A 10,355-nucleotide genomic window follows, 5' to 3' on the forward strand; every position below is an offset into this window, starting at 1 on the left:
CATTACAAGCTGGAATTAAAATGGATTTTTGGAGGGTTAGCACCATTTGATTTACACAACATGCCTACTACTTTAAAGGTGCATTTTTTTTAAATTGTGACACAAACAATAATTAAGATGAAAAAACAGAAATCTGGAGTGTGCATCGGTATTCACCCCCTTTTGTATGAAACCCCTAAATAAGAGCTGGTCCAACCAATTCACTTCATAAGCCATATAATTAGTTGATTAAGATCCACCTGTGTGCAATCAAAGTATCACATGATCTGTCACATGATGTCTGTATAAATCAACTTGTTCTGGAAGGACCCTAACTCTGCAACACTACTAAACAAGCAACATGAAAACCAAGGAGCCTCCAAACAGGTCAGAGACAAAGTTGTGGAGAAGTATAGATCAGGGTTGGGTTCTAAAAAAGATCCTACTGTAAACTTTGAATATCCCAGGGAGCACCATTAAATCCATTATCGCAAAATGGAAAGAATATGGCACCACTACAGACCTGACAAGAGAAGGCCGCCCACCAAAACTCACAGACCAGACAAGGAGGGCATTAATCAGAGATGCAACAAAGACACCAATGATAACAGTGAAGGAGCTACAAAGATCCACAGCAGAGATGGGAGTATCTGTCCATAGAACCACTTTAAGCCATACACTCCACAGAGTGGGGCTTTATAGAATAGTTGTCAGAAAAATGTCATTGCTTAAGAAAACACGTTTAAAGTTTGCTCAACAGCATGTGGCAGACTCCCCAAACACATGGAAGAAGATTCTCTGGTCAAATGAGACTAAAATGTATCTTTTTGGCCATCATGGGAAATGCCATGTGTGGCGCAAACCTAACACCCTGAGAACACTATTCCTACAGTGAAGCATCGTGGTGGCAGCATCATGCTGTGGGGATAGTTTTTATTTTCAGGGACAGGAAAGCTGGTCAGGACTAAAGGAAAGATGGATGGCACTAAATACAGGGAAATGCTAGAGGAAAACCTGTTTGAGTCAGCCAGAGGTTTGAGACTGGGATGAAGGTTCATGTCCCAGCAGGACAATGACCCTAAACATACTGCCAAAGCTACACTGGAGTGGTTTAATGGGAAACATTTAAATGTCTTGAAATGGCCTAATCAAAGCCCAGACCTCAATCCAATTGAGAATCTGTGGTATAACTTGAATATTGCTGTACACCAACGCAACCCATCTAACTTGAAGGAGTTGGAGCAGTTTTGCCTTGAGGAATAGGCAAAAATCCCAGTGGCTAGATGTGCTAAGCGAATAGAGACATACCCCAAGAGACTTGCAGCTGTAATTGCAGCAAAAGGTGGCTCTACAAAGTCTTGACTTTGGGAGGTGAATACCTATGCACACTCCAGATTTCTGTTTTTCATCTTAATTATTGTTTGTATCACAATAAAACAACAATCTGCACCTTTAAAGTGGTAGGCATGTTGTGTAAGTCAAATGGTGCTGACCCCCAAAAAATCCATTTTAATTCCAGCTTGTAATATGACAAAACAGGCCAAACACCAAGGGGGATGAATACTTTTGCAAGACAATGTATATTTATAAGGACTATGTGGCAGCGGGGGCGTGGTCAAGCACCGGTCTGTGACAGGAGGGTGGAGTCAGGGAAGGTAAGTGGCAGAATCACTTCACCTGAGAGCAATTAACCTGTGTTTGTGTGTCTTCCCAATGACCGCGCCCTATATGAGGAGGGAGAGTGAGAGCGGAGGGAGCTCTGCCCTGAACCAGACGCCGGTTGTGTGTGTCTGTCTGGCTGTTTGAATGAATTATTGTTTAGCTGAAAAGTCTAGCAATAAAACGCTATTTTGGAATCTGGTCTCTGTCCTGCCGTCCTCTGTGCTCCACCCACACATAGGGAGTCCTACAGTGGTGCCGAAACCCGGGAAAGTGGAGCACCAACCCAGCAGCCCCATGGAATCCTCCCCGTTCACCGACCTGGTCCACGCCCTCGCCACGGCTCAGCAAAGCCAGCACCAGGTGCTTGTCACACTCCGAAAGGAACAAGAATGGCGCTTCGAAGCCCTGGTGCTGGCCCAGCAAGAAGATCGCAAGGCGTTCCGGCATCTTCTCGCGTCGGCGGGGTCCACCAGCGCTCCAGCCGCGGGCCCGTCTCCCCTCACTGTCACCAAGATGGGCCCGCAGGACGACCCCGAGGCGTTCCTCACGTTGTTCGAACAGGTCGCCGATGCCTCGGGGTGGCCGATGGAGCAGCGCGCGGCGCGCCTCCTCCCCCTGCTCACGGGAGAGGCACAGCTGGCCGCGCTACAGCTCCCCGCCGACCGCCAGCTGGCCTACGCGGACCTCCGCAGGGCCGTCCTCCAGCGCGTGGGGCGCACACAGGAACAACAGCACCAGCGCTTCCGCGTGCTGCGATTGGAGGAAGTCGGCCAGCCGTTCGCGTTCGGCCAGCAGCTCCGGGACGCCTGCTGGCGGTGGCTGAGGGCCAGCGATTGCGACGTCGAGGGAATCGTCGACCAGGTGGTACTGGAACAGTTCGTCGCCCGCTTACCAGCAGGAACCGCGGAGTGGGTCCAGTGCCACCGCCCGGTGTCGCTGGATCAGGCAGTCGAGCTGGCGGAGGATCATCTGGCGGCTGTCCCGGCGGCAGGACAGCAGATGACATCATCTCTTCTCTCCTCTCTCTCTCCCCCTCCTCCTGTGTCCCGTCCTCGCCCCATTCCCCCACCGCGGAGGCGGGGACCGGCACCACCCCAGCCGGCCCGCCGCACCCGCGGTGCCCTCCCGTTTCTCCCTTCTGTGTCTGTCTCTCCCCCACCTCAGGTGAGTGAGCCCCAGATCACCGGTGCAGAGGGAAAGCCCGGGCCGGTTTGCTGGTGCTGCGGGGAACCGGGCCACCTTCAACAGCAGTGCACAGCAATGGAAGTGGGCGCGGTGGTTCAGATCCCCGACGCGCCAGAGGCCGCCCTCGATCGGGCCGGAGCGTATCGCATACCGGTGAGTATCCAAGGGGCTACATATCAGGCGTTGGTGGATTCTGGTTGTAATCAGACCTCGATTCGCCAAAGCCTGGTTCAAAACGAGGCATTGGGGGGAGCACAAGGGGTGAAGGTTTTGTGTGTGCACGGGGATGTTCACAGCTACCCTTTGGTGTCGGTCCACATTATTTTCAGAGGGGAAAAATTTATAGTGAAGGCGGCGGTTAATCCTCGCCTTACCCACTCTTTAATTTTGGGGACGGATTGGCCGGGATTTCGGGGGTTAATGACGCACCTAGTAGAGAGTGGGTCCTGCCATTTGACAGGAGGAGGTCCCGGTGTCGCTTTGGCGGGAGCAGCTGTCACAGAGCCGTCTACGTCATCTCCGCGTCAGAGCGAGGAGCCGCCGGCTCCTCCTCTCTCTATTGGGGAATCCCTCGCGGATTTCCCATTAGAGCAGTCGCGAGACGAGACTCTGCGGCATGCGTTTGACCAAGTGAGAGTAATCGATGGTCAAACGCTCCCGCCGAACGCCACCCCGTCCTTCCCCTACTTCGCGATTTTGAAGGATAGATTATACCGAGTGACACAGGACACTCAAACCAAAGAGCGAGTCACGCAGCTTTTGATTCCAAAGAGCCGCCGGGAATTGGTATTCCAGGAGGCTCACTTTAATCCCATGGCTGGACACTTGGGGCAGGATAAAACACTAGCCCGAATAATGGCCTGATTCTATTGGCCGGGGATTCGCGGCGATGTCCGTAGGTGGTGTACGGCATGCCGCGAATGCCAGTTAGTAAACCCAGCGGCCATTCCAAAAGCGCCTTTGCGCCCTCTACTGTTAATCGAGACCCCGTTTGAGAGAATTGGGATGGATCTCGTCGGGCCATTAGATCGGTCAGCACGAGGGTACCGCTTTATATTAGTTCTGGTGGACTATGCAACGCGATACCCGGAAGCAGTGCCTCTGCGCAATATCTCAGCACGCAGTATTGCAGAGGCACTCTTCCGCGTCATCTCCCGAGTTGGAATCCCGAAAGAGATTCTGACTGACCAAGGCACTACGTTTATGTCACGAACACTGCGCGAACTGTATGGGTTATTGGGAATTAAGCCGATCCGCACCAGCGTATATCACCCACAAACGGACGGTTTAGTGGAACGGTTCAACCGCACCCTCAAAAATATTATTAAAAAATTCGTAAGTGAGGACGCACGTAATTGGGATAAGTGGCTCGAACCCTTGCTGTTCTCAGTGCGAGAGGTCCCCCAAGCCTCCACGGGGTTCTCCCCGTTCAAATTATTATATGGGCGTAAGCCGCGCGGCATCCTGGACGTGCTGCGGGAAAATTGGGAGGAGGGACCTTCACAAAGTAAGAATGAAATTCAGTACGTTATGGACCTGCGCGCAAAACTCCACACGCTCACCCACCTAACTCAGGAGAATTTGCGGCAGGCCCAGGAACGGCAAGCCCGCCTGTACAACAAGGGTACGCGCCTTAGAGAGTTCACACCGGGAGATAAAGTACTCGTACTGCTGCCCACGTCGAGCTCCAAATTGATCGCCAAGTGGCAAGGGCCCTTTGAGGTCACACGGCGAGTCGGGGACGTCGACTATGAGGTGAGGCGAACAGACAGGGGTGGGGTGCTACAGATCTACCACCTCAATCTGCTGAAACTCTGGAACGAGGAGGTCCCCGTGGCGTTGGTGTCAGTAGTTCCGGAGAAGGCGGAGCTGGGGCCGGAGGTTCAAAAAGGGACATTGGCATCACGTACCTCTCCGGTCCCCTGTGGAGACCACCTCTCCCCGACCCAACTCACGGAGGTCGCCCAGTTGCAGGCCGAGTTTTCGGACGTGTTCTCGCCCCTGCCCGGTCGCACTAACCTCATAGAACACCACATAGAGACGCCCCCGGGGGTGGTAGTGCGTAGCCGCCCTTACAGGCTACCCGAACACAAAAAAAAAGTGGTTCGGGAAGAACTTCAGGCCATGCTCGAAATGGGCATCGTCGAGGAGTCCCACAGTGACTGGAGCAGCCCGGTGGTCTTGGTTCCCAAGGCCGACGGCTCGGTCCGGTTCTGTGTGGACTATAGAAAAGTCAATGCGGTGTCTAAATTCGACGCGTACCCAATGCCTCGTATTGATGAGCTGCTCGATCGACTAGGCACGGCTCGCTTTTACTCGACACTGGATTTGACGAAGGGATATTGGCAGATCCCCTTGACTCCATTATCCCGGGAGAAAACGGCCTTTTCCACACCGTTCGGCTTACACCAGTTCGTCACACTTCCGTTTGGGCTGTTTGCGGCGCCCGCTACGTTTCAGCGGCTGATGGACAGGGTCCTCCGGCCCCACGCCACCTATGCGGCCACGTATTTGGACGATATTATCATTTATAGTAATGACTGGCAGCGGCACCTGCAACACCTGAGGGCCGTCCTTAGGTCGCTGAGGCGGGCGGGACTCACTGCCAACCCAAAGAAGTGTGCGATTGGGCGGGTGGAAGTACGGTATCTGGGCTTCCACTTGGGCAACGGGCAGGTGCGTCCCCAAATTAATAAGACAGCAGCGATTGCGGCCTGCCCGAGGCCCAAGACCAAAAAGGGGGTGAGACAGTTCCTGGGGCTGGCTGGCTACTATCGTAGGTTTATACCTAATTATTCGGACGTCACCAGCCCGCTGACTGACCTCACTAAAAAGGGAGCGCCAGATCCGGTCCAGTGGACGGAGCAGTGCCAGCGGGCTTTCTCTGAGGTAAAGGCTGCACTGTGTGGGGGGCCACTTTTACACTCCCCTGACTTCTCTCTCCCTTTTATGTTACAGACGGATGCGTCGGACAGAGAGCTGGGGGCCGTTTTGTCCCAGCAGGTGGAGGGGGAGGACCGCCCGGTCCTTTACATCAGTCAGAAGCTGTCAGTGCGTGAGGGGCGCTACAGCACGATTGAGAAGGAGTGCCTGGCGATCAAGTGGGCGGTCCTCGCCCTCTGTTACTACCTGCTGGGGCGCCCTTTCACCCTCTGTTCGGACCACGTGCCCCTCCAGTGGCTCCACCGCATGAAGGATGCCAACGCGCGGATCACCCGTTGGTATCTGGCACTCCAACCCTTCAACTTCAAGGTGGTCCACAGGCCGGGGGCGCAGATGGTCGTGGCGGACTTCCTCTCCTGTCAAGGGGGGGGGGGAGTCGGCTGCAGGCCGGACAGGCACCCGGCCTGAGTCGGGCGGTGGGGGTATGTGGCAGCGGGGGCGTGGTCAAGTGCCGGTCTGTGACAGGAGGGTGGAGTCAGGGAAGGTAAGTGGCAGAATCACTTCACTTGAGAGCAATTAACCTGTGTTTGTGTGTCTTCCCAGTGACCGCGCCCTATATGAGGAGGGAGAGTGAGAGCGGAGGGAGCTCTGCCCTGAACCAGACGCCGGTTGTGTGTGTCTGTCTGGCTGTTTGAATGAATTATTGTTTAGCTGAAAAGTCTAGCAGTAAAACGCTATTTTGGAATCTGGTCTCTGTCCTGCTGTCCTCTGTGCTCCACCCACACATAGGGAGTCCTACAGACTATATTACAAAATACTCAGTTGCATAAATGTAGTATGTTCCAGTAATTGATGGTGGTTGATGATTTGGCCAAGAAAAAGCAGAAGTAAAACAAAGTAAGCCAAATGTACACTTATTACTCGTAATTCTCTCAGTGGGACTGATTATAGCTGTAGTTATATGAGTTATATGTTCTAGAATTACAGATATCACAGCTTAATGTTGCTTGTAGTCATTTAAAAATGACTGTAATTACTATAAACACTAACACCATGGTAGAATTAGTGGCAATAAGCAATCTAGCCTAATGTATAATTGTATAAATTGAGACATCAGTATTTCGAGAATGACATTAATTTTCCATTATTTTCTATGTTGTGCAAAGTCTTTACTATTTTCTGAGCATTAATGTGCAGGCAAGATGTGCATAGAGCAACAAGAGAGCCAGTAACATTCATCTGCATCATAAAAATGTTCTACAGGATTCATGCTTGCTGACCTTTAGATCAGGAGTGACCAAATGAGTGACCACAGTCCATCTGCAGCCCACCAGCACTATTAAAACCATGTGTGAACTCACCTCACACATGTCACTATTATTGGCAACCCCACATTTAATACCTTGTACAACCTCCCTTAGCCAGTAAAACAGCACTGAGTCTTCTCCTATAACATTTTATAAGGTTGGAGATACAGAACAGGACATCGGCGACCATTCCTCTTTACACAATCTCTCCAGATCATCCAGGGTCCTCAGCCCCTCTCTTGTGCTCTCTCCTCTTCAGCTCAGCCCACAGGTTTTCAATCAGGTTCAGGTCAGGAGACTGAGATGGCCATGGCAGAAGCTTGATTCTGTGCTCAGCGAACCATTTTTGTATTGATTTGGACATATGCTTCATATCATTTGTCCTGCTGGAAGATCCAACAATGACCCAGTTTTAGTTTCCTGGCAGAGGCAGCCAGATTTTGAATTAAAATGCCCTGATATTTCATGGAGTCCATGATGCCATGTACCCTAACAAGGTTTCCAGGGCCTTTGGAGGAAAAACAGCCCCAAAACATCACAGAACCTCCACCATGTTTAATAGTCGGGATTGGGTTCTTTTCATTATAGCCATCCTTCTTTTTACACCAAACCCAACTTGAGTGTTTATTGACAAAAACTCCATTTTTCTTACATTAGACCATAGAACATGGTTCCAGTCAAAGTTGTAGTCATGTTTTGCAAACTTCAGGTGCTTATGTTTGTGGTTAACTGACAGGAAAGGTTTTTTTCTGACAGATCTTCCAAATAATCTTTTGGCATGGAGGTGGAGTCTGATGGTGGTTTTGGAGACTTGGAAACCCCAAGATTTTACTTTTTCATCTAATTCACCAACAGTGATCCTTGAGGACTTTCTTTTTTTTCTTTTCTTGCCTCTCTTACCATCCTCATCACTGTAAGGAGGCAAAATAAACTTGGCTTCTTTTCCAGGCAAGTTTGTAACAGTTCCAGTTGGTGTCCACTTATTTATTATTGCCCTAACATTAGAAATGGACATTTTCAGGTGAGTAGCTATTTTTTATAACCATTCCCTGACTTATGAAGGTCAACACACTTCATCATTTGGTTTGTATTTTCACTTATCTTTCCCATGTTGATGGATGACTAAGGGAATTTGGCCTCTGTAGTCACCTCATATTTGTTCCCCAGTTAATCAGGAAGTCATGGATAACAGCTTGAAAGTTCCTACATATGCCAATCAACTCAAAACTGTACAATCTTTCCAAGGGGTGCCAACAATTGTAGAGGGCACTGTATCAAAGTACACTTCCTGTTAGCAAGTTAAAAGTGAGTGTCTCAAATACTGCTGTGTCTTGTGAGGTTATCTGACACTGAGTTTTGTGAGGTCACAGTCATTCACTTAATGAAGAAGAATGCTGACCCTGCAGGTTTATGCCCCGGCTATTAACTTCATGCCACATAAAACATTCCCTATCCACTCATACTCATACTGAAATTACTAAAACTTGCCATGTTAAGTAAATACAGTATGTTGTCAGCTTTACAAACATCAATGCTCTCACATTTTAGACACATTGAATACAAGATCTCAGTTTGGTGCATTGGTTGACTCTGAGTGATAGAAAGTCTTATATACATTAGAACAAGCTGTTTTTGAACAACCAGCGACTCCCTGTTATGTCTCAGAGTGGTGTAAATGGATACCGTAATTACAAAAATATACAAGTTAAATGGGAAATATGCCTCAGTTACATTGTGTTCACTATAATTTACAGGGGTGCCAATAATAGTGGCACGTGCGGATTTTTAAAAAATAATTATTTATTGAAGAGGGATTTGTTTTTCTCATTTTTTCAGTGTGAGATGAAGCGACTTCACCCAAAGGTGGATTTTTTTCTCCCCGTTTTTTTAAAAAACTAATCTTTACAAGGGGTGCCAATAATTGTGGAGGGCACTGTAAGTGTTGATATTCTATAAGTAGATGTTTATTTATCATTTTTAGGACTCTTCACTGTCAGCACTTTTAACAGTCAGAGGTAAAGCTGTTTCTTAAAGTTTTTGACTTTGCACTTTGTTGTTTCTCAGTAACAAGACAAGCTGCTTTTTTGTGTGCATTTTATTAACTCAAGCAGAGAAAAAAAAAAAGAAGCTGCTGAGGCTGTTGAGACTGTTGATAGTTATAACAAGAACTAACTTTTTTTTAGATGATCTGTAACTTATTAAATGCAACTATTAATGGATAAAACAATACAACATGCCTTAATTTAATAAATTAACAAAAAAATGTTAAAGTTGTCAGCCCTGTGATGATCTGGCAACTTGTCCAGGGTGTACCCCGCCTCTTGCCCATAGTCAGCTGGGATAGGTTCCAGCTTGCCCGCAACTCTGCACAGGATAAGCGGTTACAGATAATAGATAGATGGGTGTTAAAGTTGTCAAATTATTGTTGAATGAGAAGACAAAAAATACTTTAGCATGTGTTATTATAGGAAAATAATCAACTTTGGGGTGGTATCAGTAACTCAACTCTGACTGTTACAAAGCACTGATACTGGAGATTCGTTCCCTAAATGTTATATAACTGTCTCAAAAAAAGAAAAGTTCACCATATCAACAATTATACATTTAATTTTGGTAAATAACATACCTTATGGGCGGCATGGTGGTGTAGTGGTTAGCAGTGTCGTTTCACAGCAAGAAGGTTCTTGGTTCGAGCCCAGTGGCTGATGGGGGCCTTTCTGTGTGGAGTTTGCGTGTTCTCCCCGTGTCCACGTGGGTTTCCTCCGGGTGCTCTGGTTTTGCCCAGAGTCCAAAGACATGCAGGTTAGGCTAATTGGTGGCTCTAAATTGACTGTAGGTGTGAGTGTGAATGGTTGTTTGTCTCTATGTGTCAGCCCTGCAATGAGCTGGTGACTTGTCCAGGGTGTAACCCACCTCTTGCCCATAGTCAGCTGGAATAGGCTCCAGTTTGCCCACGAACCTGCACAGGATAAGTGGTTATGGATAATTGATGGAACACACTTTATTATCCTGTTTATTATTAGTCTTAGATTATGTGGCGTATCCACCATGTTAGTTTGTGTGAACTGTTACTATAGACACAATATGTTTGCAGTGTACAGGTACTAGGATGTTAATTTTTATTTTGTTCATTTTAAAATACACATCATACTTTTTATCCATTTATTGTTCCATGTGGAAAGGCCACAAAAACGTTAGTTCCAGTTACATCAATTTCCTGTCACTTACATTATAACAGCTATAAAGAGTGGCTCTCTTACTTTCTCTAGAATTAATAAGATGAGAAATATTCACTTCATGTTACCAAGAAACTGTAAAGCACAAAGTCCTCTGTCCAGA

Source organism: Neoarius graeffei, chromosome 7 (assembly GCF_027579695.1).
Source record: "Neoarius graeffei isolate fNeoGra1 chromosome 7, fNeoGra1.pri, whole genome shotgun sequence".
Taxonomy (NCBI): domain Eukaryota; kingdom Metazoa; phylum Chordata; class Actinopteri; order Siluriformes; family Ariidae; genus Neoarius; species Neoarius graeffei.